Source organism: Rhagoletis pomonella, unplaced genomic scaffold (assembly GCF_013731165.1).
Source record: "Rhagoletis pomonella isolate Grant_MI unplaced genomic scaffold, Rhpom_1.0 Rhpom_scaffold_00002, whole genome shotgun sequence".
Taxonomy (NCBI): Eukaryota; Metazoa; Arthropoda; class Insecta; order Diptera; family Tephritidae; genus Rhagoletis; species Rhagoletis pomonella.
Window position 1 is genome coordinate 36584370 of NW_023458556.1, and position 11698 is coordinate 36596067.

At 36.6% G+C, this 11698-nt stretch overlaps 1 protein-coding gene across 2 annotated transcripts in view; it reads right to left on the reverse strand.

Moving 5' to 3' along the window:
• LOC118733548 (ataxin-1) overlaps positions 1 to 11698 on the reverse strand; it is a 99557-nt gene that overhangs the window by 76557 nt on the left and 11302 nt on the right. The window contains exon 1 of one of the 2 annotated variants that reach the window (XM_036462982.1): positions 5009 to 6236. The exons of the other annotated variant lie outside the window; for it this stretch is intronic. The gene's annotated coding sequence lies outside the window, so the exon portion shown is untranslated. Of the gene's footprint in view, positions 1 to 5008; positions 6237 to 11698 lie in introns of those variants that run through there. 2 annotated transcript variants of the gene reach the window in all.

Below are 11698 nucleotides of genomic sequence, written 5' to 3' on the forward strand. Positions count from 1 at the left end.
GAGAATATAACTCACAACCATACAGTAACGTTGGTAACAAATACGTTGGTAACAAATATGTATGTATTGAAGATATTAAGGCCCCGTATTTGCTAATCTATTTAATGCTAATAAAATAAAAGCTCTAAAATAATAAAAAAAGCTCTCTCTATGCAAAACTGTATCAAGAGCTTTTAAAATATTTTGCGAGTTCGCAGGTGAAGGAATGATTGATAAGTAAAACAAAACGAAGTCCAACAAGTTCAGCCTAAATCAGCTAGTCTATCCATCGTCGTCGTCAAGCACAACTAACGAGTAGTCACAGGAAACGTGCTGTTTCGACATGGTCGAACAATAGCGAGATGGGTGTTAGGTGAATGGGTTTGAGGGCCAAGTGAGGAGGTGATTGGTGTCTTGAGGGTATGAGTTTATTCTGCCAAAGTGTCCAGGCCTCAGTTGCACCAGAGTTACGCAGATCTGTTGTAGCGGTAGCGAAAGCTCTTCGTCTGCGAGGGGTCCTGTGAAGGTGGTAATCGACTCTCTATGGATACCAATGATGGCTCGTCGCATTCAGTAGTGGTGTTACGTGTGTATATGTCTCAATCTCGCCCGTGAGTTCATATATATGCCTTTAAATGTGCCTGAGAGAAGGTTCTGCTACCAGCCAAGTCTTTTTTCGGATGTTTTCTGCGGTGGCAGCCGAGCAAGAAATGGCTGGATTAGCATTTAATGTTGCTCTCTAACTGGAAGCATTTAGGTCTCGCTGTGAAGATGGTGCTCAGGCGACATCAGAACTTATCCCGTCGCTGCGCGATAATTCTGGAACGTCGATCACTGCATACTACTAGCGACCGGTGACCAACTTGTGCAGCATAGTTTAGAATCTGCCAGCCAATTGTTGCCAGCGTTTCTTTGTTTGCCTAATTGCTGCTTGAATTCCTTTGCTCAGATGGTAAAAAGGGGCGCTGTTAATTTCGTGGGTGAGAGGGTTAGGTTCCGTGACACCGCGCTTTGTAACCTCTTGTTTATTTCTCCCGGGCTTCGTGGTTTCATCTCGAAACCAAACCATCGTCGCGTCGCCAAAATCGTAAAATTTCTCACAGATCATTGTCTACTTAAATGAAATCAGCATCTGAAACCTTGCATCTTGAAGCATTCTCTTATGCTCAACATTTGTATTCATTATTCTTGTTGACCCTATAGCTTCCTCCTGCAAACCGTCATACTGTGTTCTCTCACTGACATGTGCCGACACAGTCACTACCCCCTATTTATTTGCTCATGAAATACGACTAGTAAACCAAAAATGCGTCCACATTAACATAAAATGGACGTCAGCTAAAAGACAACAAAGCCGATGATGACGCTGACGCTAGCGCTGCCTAGCGTGGCTAATATAATAACAAACCCTGCAGTAAAATTTAGAGACAGTCTGGCAAAGCGCTTGTTCCGCCCTACAAATTTCAGAACTATCTCCGAACTAGTGCAAAACGGCTGCGGAGCGGGACAGTTCAAACTAGCGTTGTGCTAGTTGCGCTGCCCTCAAAGTTTCTCACATTAAGCGTGTGAACGCTTAGAAGTAAATGCACAAATTCCCACTTCTCGTACAATACGAAAATAGCTCCGTGAGAAGATCTTCGACTCTAACATCGCTGGTCGCGAGTTCAAATCGCGGTGAAGGCAGTTGTGATTTTCAGATTTACTTAATTTTAAATTGTTGCGTGCCGAATAAAAACTTAAGAGAAAATTATCAAATTTAATATAGTCAAAATAAAAGAATAAATACAAATTTAATAAAATGCAATCTGTAAAAAAAAAAGAAAAAACCAAAAAATATCAAATCGAATAAACAAATTGTTTCTCATAAAAAACTTTTTGTCCCAGATATCTCCAAAATGGAACCAGCTCAGAGCTACATAGTTCAAAAGTCCCGCAGAAGGAGCAATTGCCACTTCTTAGAAGATCGCCATCTTAAAAAAGACAGTTGGAAGCATTGATTTGGGATAGATGAAGAACCAGTACCGTCCCTTTTCAAGCTAGTTCGGCGCTAGTTCTGAACCATTTTGATTTTCTGCAGGGAAACAAACAAACTGTTGGTTTGTATACGATTGTGAGCGAATTCTACACCATGCAGTAAACCGAGCAGTCACCAGTTGAAAGCTAATTTTCTGCTGTGTTTTCGTGTTAACTACTCGGTGAAAGCTTTTACTCTGTGTGTTTTTACACTGTGGGTGTCTATATGAAATCTGTAGAAATGTTAAAAATTATGGCCGCGGGCTACACTTTAGTTAAATAGTTCAAAAATTTGGCTCTTGCTGAAAAATAGACACTGCGACTTAGAAGATCTTTTTTATACCCATGATGGAATCTATAATCCTAAAATCTCCCAGCTCATTCCAGCTTCTCTAATGATTGCGAAAAGTTACTTAGTAGACGATTTCCTTAAATATAAATACTTAAGGGATCGATTGTAGACAGATGTCTGTGGACCCGACCCGAGACATTCACATAGGATGTGCCGCAATATTACGTCGTCCTCAAGGCAGAGGCAAAATTGCGTATCTGTGTAAAGACAAATTAGCTGCACATAACGGACCCAGCACTGTCTCAAAATCGATAAGTATGCTGATAGCTCTGGGACTGTTCGTTTAATCGCCGGGTAGCTAAACATCTAGTATGTTTATATGAGTGTTGAAGAATCTAAGTAGTAACGTGGTTTTTTGTTTACTATCTTGCGGCTAAAACCGATACGTTGATGCTTTGGAGGCGCTGGCCCATCAACAGCTAGGCTCTACACAAACCCACGACTCACTATTTAGACACGAGTTTGCTGAATGCGGGCCAACAATAATATATGTACATACATAAATACATATTCGTAGCAACAAACAATAACAAAAATAATATCACCAACAACAGCAACAACAACAGTCAAAAGGTGCCTACTTTTTACAAACACTTTGCTTAATCATTTACTTATACACACATTATACACGCTTAAAGCGCGCTTGGTATGTGGAAAAACTAGTAGGTACGACGACTTTGTTGAGTTTTGAGTTTGAGTTGGCGGAAACGGGTTCTGGCACTGTGAAATGCCAAAGAACACGCCACAAACCATGTCGTTGGACCATTGGACCCCGCTGGCACTTTGTAGTGTGTTGCATATGTACTCGTAATTTTGTTATGCGTAGAAGAATCGTAAACGTGGCGTAAGTTCACATGAATGTACATATGTATATATATATAGTATAGTTAGTAGTTATGTTGTTTTTCTTTGGTGACGCGTGTGAGTGAGTGAAGGGGAGTGAATGGTGAGTAAATAGTGTGTTGTGCGGCGTTTGTGAAGGTGTGCGCGCAGTGAGGCATTACATCGTGGCATGCTGTTGGTGGCAACAAAATGGCCTTGAACAGAAAAAGAAGAAAACGAGCAAGACTCCGGTAGCAGAAAATCATACGCTTGATGCGAAGCTTATACTAAAGGCATACAGGGTGAGAAATTAGAAAGTGTTAACATAAAAATGCAAGAACGTTAAGTGGGTGAGAGAGAATACAGCGGAAATTATTAAAAGATATTTAAAGATGCGTTATTAATACTCGCAAATTGAGAGAATGTATGACTCCCATTTAGACCTTCATTGCTTCCAACGTGCTCAAAACAACCGTTATAGATTTTAATAGGACAATTCTGGCAACTGTTTTTCAACTCACCATAGTCTTTCGAAAGACAAAAGCAGTTTGTAAGACAATTGTCAATTCTGGTAGCTATTTGGAAAGCTCTTCTGTCTTTCGAAATACCGACTAATTGAAAGAAAGCGTAATTTTTTTTGTCTTTTAGCAATAAGATATCTTAAACATAAATTTTAAATAATAACATCTAAAACTGAAAAGAAAATTAAATTAAAAAAATAATAATAATTAAAGAAAAAAACATAAAAAATTATAAGAATTAAACTAAATTTAAAAAAAGTATATTTTTTATTTTTAAAACAGTAGAAACTAAAAATGAAAGAAAATTAAATTTAAAAAAAAAAAATTTTAACAGAAAACAAAATTCCGCTGCTCGAGGAATCGACCCTCGGATCTCTCGAATGGTACGCTGTGGTGCTTTGCTCACTGGACTATTGCGACTCTTGGAGCGGCGCGAATAAATGAATATTGGGAAGGGAGCTTTTTTTGTACTCACTTTCAATTATCGGTTGTCCTGGTTATTCCGACAAAACAAAAATCTCCACATTTCAAATTTCTTTGATTTTCATTAAGACCCTGTATAGAACAAAACAACCATCACAGATATTTTTCCGACTAATAAAGCAACGAACAAATCAAGCAAGGGCATGCAGAAAACAAACAAATAACTTCCTTACAACAAGCACAAACCATATTAACAACAATTTACAACATTTTCGCTCAGCACTCTCACTGAAAAGGGCTTTCTCATGCTCTTCGCTCAATTTGCCCGACATCTGCTCTCTTTCACAATCACAAATTTAATGCATACATATGCATACAAGTATTTTTCAACACACTGTAGTGGTTATTGTTAGCCTTGCCTGAGGGCTGCCGTTGTTGCTGGTTTTTGCTGGCGCTGTTGCTACTACGTACTTACTCCACAGAACCGGTCTATTTTTAGCCAAAAGCCATGGCTCATCAGTGCATTTTTTTTTTGTGTTTGTCTGGAAGTGTCCGGGCTTTACGCTGCCAACAATTGGCGCATAACCTAACAGTCTAACGCACAGTACATTAAGCATTAACTTGGTAAAATACTATATGTACAGGTATTTACTATAATGTCCCGACACACATATGTACTTCCATACATACAAATGTAACGTAGAAAATATTTGCCAAGCGTGGCGTACAATTTTTTACGCTGCGTAATTTGTTAATTAAAGAATAACAGCAACGACAATTATAAGAATTGAAGTTGGGAAATTAGTATCACAGTAAAGCATTAAAAAAAATATTTACATCAATTAAATGAAAAATAATAATCAGCTAGCTACGCAAGCAACCGGCTCCAGCAACTCACATTTACACAGAATAGCACTCATACGCCCCGCATACCCCACATAGTAGTAAAACGCATAGCGTAAAAGGCGGCCATTGCTCGATTGCTGCTATCCGCTGCTGCTGCTGCTACTGGCGCGACCACGCAGTTGCTGTGTTGGCGTTTAATTTGAAATCGAAAATGTTGTATGTTTGTTTCCCTTTTTTTTGTTTAAGTTAGTTTTTGTAATGTCTTGAATTACAAATTCGACAACGAAACCGAAAACGAAATCGATGACCAATTTGTACACATTACACATTTATTTATTCGCAATAAGCACTTTAATTTGTTATGCAATCTAAGCGATTCAATACGACCATCCATCCATCAAGCCATCATCTGCGAGCGTGTGCGAATTCTGTTGCCTTATAACGTTTCTGACTTATTTCGATTTCATCTACACTTTATTGGTTTTGTATTAGTATTTATTTAATTTTTTATTTATTTTTTGCCACTTAAACGCCTTTTGAACGCCGCACACGTTCTTATTGTTGCTGCGAATTTATTTATTTGCTCGAATATTTGTGTTCTTATTGGGTCTTGCTTTACGTTCACTTCATGTGCTCGCAATTTTTTTTTTGTGTATGTATGTATAATTTCTGCCTGTTTATTGCTCTTTTATTGCATTTCTTTAATTTTTTTTTTAATTCTTCGTTTTTTTTTTATTTATTTGAATTCATTTTTTGCTTGTTTGCATTTTTGCAAGTAGCCAGCAAATTCGGTCGGCAACAACACATTAATATATACATATGTATGTATGTACATATCAGAATAATTCGCATCCGTTGCCGCTGTTTGAGTTCGCTATTGCGACTGTTGATTTGTTCTCGCCTCCTCCACACGTCACGTTAGGCCGGACAATTTTGCCACTGGAATTGAGTTTCGTTCTCTGCGGACTTGCAAATGCGGCCACTTAAGCCCACATATGAGCACATATATTCATACATATGTAGGTACATACATACATATGTATTTATGTGGAAACACACCAAGCAGATACTTTGCACCACAAACAGTCGGTTGGCGCGCATTCGCCTGTCACTTCGTCAGTCTGGATATACGTCAGTCCGCCGGTCCGCTTGTCCCCACTTATGTATGTACATACATATATGCCATTCAATGGAGTTCTTTATTTATTTTATTCGCTAATGCCATATGCGGTAACTCTTTTTGTTGTCGATTTTCATTTTCATTTGCGTATTTACAATACGAAATTAAATTGCTGAGCGAGCACACGAGCACAGCGAGCATGACTTCACCATGAGCAGCCTAAGTTGCAAACACGCGCATCGCGCTTTACAACGACGTTCATGTCGCCGTACACTGCTGAAAACTGAATCGAAGCAAAATGATTTCGCACTCGATGATGGCGTTGCTGCTGCTGTTGCTGTTGCTGTTGATTTGTTGCTTGTTACATATGTACATACTTTGCTAGTCCCTACCGACTGGCAACAAAATACGCATATTTTTATACAAATATATGTATGAACAAATGTAAACACAATCACCCGACTTCCCTTCATCGGCGCATAGTTACCTAGGAGATTGTGTGGAGGAGCCAACTTCGTCCAACCATAGTCGACGTTGATGGTATTCACAGCTTACATACATATACATAAAAGGCAACAAACGAATAAACATGCAAAAATAACAATCCCCACTTCCTATCATGGTACTCGTATTTATAAAGTGGTTTTAGTGTACACGCGCCTGTATTCGTTTTTGTGTAGGCGTTGGGGCGCTAGCCGGCTTGGGTTGGCAGCAGGAGGCATCATGATGCGCGCATTCATTGTTTGTATTGTATTATCATCATTATCATCGCCGTCGTCGAGTAACGTTGCGGTGCGGTAGAGGTCGCATGACAAAATCAGCTGCTTACTACGTAAATACTCCATTCTGTTCACCAGGCAGATTAAATTACATGAAAGGATATGAAAGTTAAACGTAGGTAATCGATAAAAAAAAAACAAGTGTAAATAATGCTTGAGTCAATTTTTGTCACCAGTGAGGATAAATCTGGGCTGGCTCTTAGCTAATTGCTATCAAAGGGAACACACAACTTATCTTTAGAACATGTCCGAAGAAGAATCGAGTCATGTGAGTACTGAGAAAGGTTAGAAAGAAGCCTGCTGCGATTTTAGTGGTCTTTTAAGTTACACTTTTACAGGGCAATTCTGGCTAAGACAGTTCAAAATATTTTGTAACACAATTTCGAGACGGTAGGGAAGATAGTTTGAAAGAGTTTTTTTTTTTTAATTTGGCAAAAACGTCTTTAAAAAAGCTCCCTTGCCAACTTGCATGGAGGAAAGCTCTTTCGACAGAAAGCACTTGTATTTACTCGTATATCATTTTGTTCGCGCAACCATTGCAACTGGCCGAGTACGCAAAGCAATCCCATGCGTGCCATTTGAGAGATCCGTGGTTCAAGGTCTCGGGCAGCGGATTTTTTAAATAAATTTTTTCCTTTAAATGAAATTATAATTCTTTTAATTTAACGAAACTAATTTAATTTTTGCAATTAAATTTTTTTTAATTCTTAAATTTTATTTTTACATGCCCTTGTTTTTTTAATTTCATTTCATTTTAGGAAATCATTCTTTTTCATTCACTCTTTTAACTTAATTTAATTTAAAAAAATTTTAAATTTAATTTTAAGAAAAATCTTTTTTTTTTAATTTCATTTAATTTTTGGAAACCAATAGCCCAATTTTCTATCGGTGACAAACAATTTTTTACTGACAAATTTAAACTTTTTCATATATTTTTCCGTAAAAACCACTGTGACAAGAATTTGTCACTTATACAGAATATAGCCGTTAATTTATGTTTATCTTTTAAGCCGACTATAAAAAAAGGAGGTTATAAATTCGTCGGCAATTTTTTTTTTATGTTTGTCACCGCATAACCGATTTCGAAAATTCTTTTTTAAGCAGAAAATTGGTACCGCAATTGTACTAATTTGGTTTAGATCGGATCATTGTACTATGAAGAAGTTAACGGTACAGCTATATTTTTATATGTGAATTGAAGTCGGTTGTTTTTTTTCTTTTTGTTTAAAAATTACTTGCTTTAATATAATTTTGATTTAATTTTTAAACATTGTTTTAAAAAGAAAAATATATTTTGTTAACGAAAAATGACACTGAAAATGGCACAACGCCGAAACCGGTTTGTCTCCAAAGCAAATTTTACCAGAAATTACGGAAAATCGTTCCACAATACATCATATTCCTACCTTGTTGAGAACACCAGCAACGAATATGAGAATTTTTTGATTTCATTTAATTATTGCTCTATTTTATTTAAACTATTTTCTTATTTAACTTTCTGTTTTTTTCTTTAATTTTATTGTTCAAAATTTTTTTTTAATTTTATGTAATTTTTAGGAACTAAATTTATTTTTTTTTTGTTTATTTTAAAATGAATTTCATTTAAATTTTATTCTTTTAAATATTATATTGTTTGAATTTAATTTTTAGAAACCTGTTTTATTTTTTTTTTTTTATTAATTTTTTCTATTATAATTAAATTTTCTTTTATTTTATAGCTCTTATTTAACTTTTAGAAAACATATTGTTAAAAGAAAAACAATTTAATATTACAATTTGTCCTTCGAAAGACGGAAAAGAGCTTTCGAGATAGTTGCTAGAATTGGCAATTGTCTTAAGAAAGACTTTTTTGAGTTGCCCGAATTACCGAATTTAATTTTACCGCTTAGAGGCTTTTGTTTTATGTTGACTTCTTCATTGAGTTCAGTGTAATTTGAACAGTGAACTCTGGCGTACTGAGCCCCAGTAGTCTAACCTGAGCCAAGATCATCATGTTACCATGTAGAACTTCAGTTACTACGCAAATGTCCTGACGTCTATGGATGGCCGCGATGTTTTTGGCAGTATGACCGGTTGCTTCCATACGCTATTTATATGCATTTTTCATTCAGTAGAAATTTACATGTTTGAAGGAAGATGCTCTTTCAGTTCCACCTGAAAAACATTGCAGTAGTCTCCCGAAAGCTGGATAGTCTAGTAAGTAGAAGGTGTTGAAGGTATTCTACCTCAACATCGTCCGGGAAACCCCATCAGAAGCCACTGCTGTTACTTTGCTGGCGTAAAGAGCTCCTTTGACCAACTCCGTTCCACCGCAGGACAGCAGGACCGTGCGATTGCGTTTGACTTAGTTTTCGTCCAAAGTTCGTTGAGCTGTCTGTGTGGTAATATCGTATCAATGGTACCCTTTCTCGCAAACTCGTCAAACTGCGGAGCAATTTGAGTTGCTTAGCGCCATTTCGGAATCCAGAAAACGAATCTAAACTTTCAAGAATTTTAGAGTATCGACACGTTGAGCATGTTAGGCGTTTGATTTCCCTGAACCTGATTGCAGACGGTGCTCCAGAATTTTTGGCGTTAACCGCACTATTAATGCCAAGGAGGATAGCCTGTTATACACTCTCTAGATGTCTGACTAATGTAACTGTCTGTAGCGAACTCCCCAAGGAAGAATCAAGAAATTACTTGGGACGTGAGACCCCACCTCTTAGCACACGTTTATCTGCAGCAAGATAAGACAATGTCACGCCGAAGTACTTGATCCTGTCGGAAGTCTGCAACAAGCAATCCGAATATAGGAAAGATTTCCTTTAGGGATATCTTATACTTCCAAGTGAATAAGACCAGTTGTGTTTGACACTCATGTAGCCAACAGGCTTAGGAAATCGGATCAGATCATATAGGGTGTACAGAAATCTACCAGAAGTGTCACGTCGCCCGCATACGCTATCCTTAACTATCACTATCCAGAACAGAGGTAAAGCAAACATCCAATTCGGAAACAGTAAAAACCTGATTTTTCAGGACAGAATTATCGCTGTTTGCAAAAGATTTTTCCACTATTTGGATGTTGATTGGACTATACATCAAATAGGGGTCTGACTCAGTGGCAATTAGTGCACAACTACTTCGCAACCAAAGGATACGAAAGTTCAAAAGTCTCGAGCTAGCCAGCAGGTCTTAATTCGACTTCAGTTATTTAAATACTTAACTGGAAATATATATGTTGCAGCTGCTATATACATATATACATACATATATGGTTGAATGTCGCTTTCTAAGCTACACTTAAAGTAGAAATGCGAAAAATCTATTAAAATATAAAATATTTAATAATTTAATGAGCATGAAGCTACTAAGCTTGGCTATATGACTACAATGTTGTTATCACTTGCAGCTTACTTATGTATATGTATGTATATATGCATGTCTGTACCTACCTACGACCTCCAGCTGATTTCTGCGGGCAACAACTATGCTTTTGTTACATCTTTGTTTTATTTTTTTGCATACACTTACTACGGAACTGATTTGCGCATGCCCCGAGAATGCTTCACCTTTCTTCTGCTTTTTTTATGTTTCCCCTCTTCAATTTTTGCATCGAGCTTCTTTTTTTTTGCTTGTTACTCGTATTGTTTGAATTTTTGATTTCGTTGCTGTGAGAGCTTTTACTATTTTTACACACGATCGCGCGCCTTCCTTTTGTCCTGGCTGTCAGCTTTGACACTCCTGAATGGGTTGTACATGCTGTCGGTATATATAAAATAAATACATATACATACATATGTACATATGTACATATGTATCTAAATGTAAAAGTGTGTCTCTTAGTCGGCGGGCTGGTACACAACTGAAATTGAATTTTACTGGATATCCTTAGAGTGGTGTGGAGGAGTGTGGTATGTGGATAAATGGCACGTGGCAAATAAAAGCAGTCGAAGGCAAACGAAAATTCATTCAAGTCGTATATTTCAATGACACAAACAAAATGAGTAGGAACGGAAAAAACGGTATTTTAAAAATTGCCGAGTGGGTGGGGAGAGTTCGACATACAGTTGGGTACTCGAAGATATGAATGTGGGTGTAAAAATAAACATTTATGTATGCCTAAAAAAGATTCATAGATACTTTTCGACAAGATCTTTGATTATACTAAATTCTGTATTTGTATGCATGCAGGGTGGTTCTTAAAATATCAATGTCATAGGGCATTCATTTTTTTGGCTCTAAGTACAAAATAAATTTGTTCTGGGTTCAAAGTAAAGGTATCCTCGAAAATTAAAAAAATTAAAAAAATTAAAAAAAATTGGCGTTTGAAAAATTTATTTTTTTTTAAATCGCAAAACAAATTGACGAAATTTTAACTTAGGCCAGTTATACATAATTCAGCGAGTGTATGAATTTATGTGAACAAGTTTCAATAAAACATAAAATTTATAAAATTTCAAGTAAAAATTCTACCGATTTTTTGCGATTTGTATAAAACTTAAATTTTTTAAACTCTTTGAAACTTTCGTGCATGTCCTTATTTTTTAAGTAGAACATAGTAAAGAGATGCTTCATACGAAATTTAGATGTTGATATTTTAAGGGCCACCCTAGTATGTATATAAAAACTTGTTTGCAGATATCTAATGGAAAATTTTAAACGGTTTTGTTTACAAAAAATGCTTACTTCTTTACTCGCTAATACACTTGTCAAACTGTGTAAGAAGTAAGGGAGAATGTTGTTTTATTTAAGGCACATTAAGATGAAAGAATAAAGCATTTAGTCAGCAGGTGTCGCAAAACTAGTCATTTATGAAATAAATGATTTTTGAAAATTTACCTGATAACTCACTTAAAAA